Here is a 617-nt window from a genome sequence, read left to right as displayed (position 1 = left end):
GATAATGATTGAGTTATTAATAATCAAATTAGTAAACGATGTTTACAGAAAAAAATCAAAACGCATAAATATTTCGCCATTTACAAAATATTTCCTTGAAAGAGAACAAAGTGTCTTAATTATTCTTTAGGTCACTTCGATAGTTTCAAATAAGATATGAGCATATAATTGAAAGACATACTTTTTCAGTACTATATTATGAGGAATCAACCATTCTTTTTCTTTCTTCAATTTAGGCCATTAGTTTCAATTAGTATATGAAAAGTGGTAAAATGGCATTGGTGAGCGGGGAAATCTAATTCCAGGACAATTAATTTCGTCTCAAATCATTCGTCATGTTATACTCTTAATCCAACATCAAATTGTAGTAGCTGTATATATTTGATACTCAATATATCATAAAAAAGCGATAAAAGTTCATTTACTGATAAAAGTCTATTTGGATAAGACAATGGATGTAGACTATAATGAAATAATGAAGAAAATTAAGCAAATAAGATGAGCTTTAGCACAAAAAATGAGTATAGTTGCACTTATCTCATTTCCGTTTACATCACTATTCATTTATTTCTCATTAAAAGTCCGATTCACTACGATATATATGTGTACATACAGTA

This window comes from Penaeus monodon, chromosome 30, assembly GCF_015228065.2.
Source record: "Penaeus monodon isolate SGIC_2016 chromosome 30, NSTDA_Pmon_1, whole genome shotgun sequence".
NCBI classification, from domain to species: domain Eukaryota; kingdom Metazoa; phylum Arthropoda; class Malacostraca; order Decapoda; family Penaeidae; genus Penaeus; species Penaeus monodon.
This window is presented reverse-complemented; position numbering follows the sequence as displayed.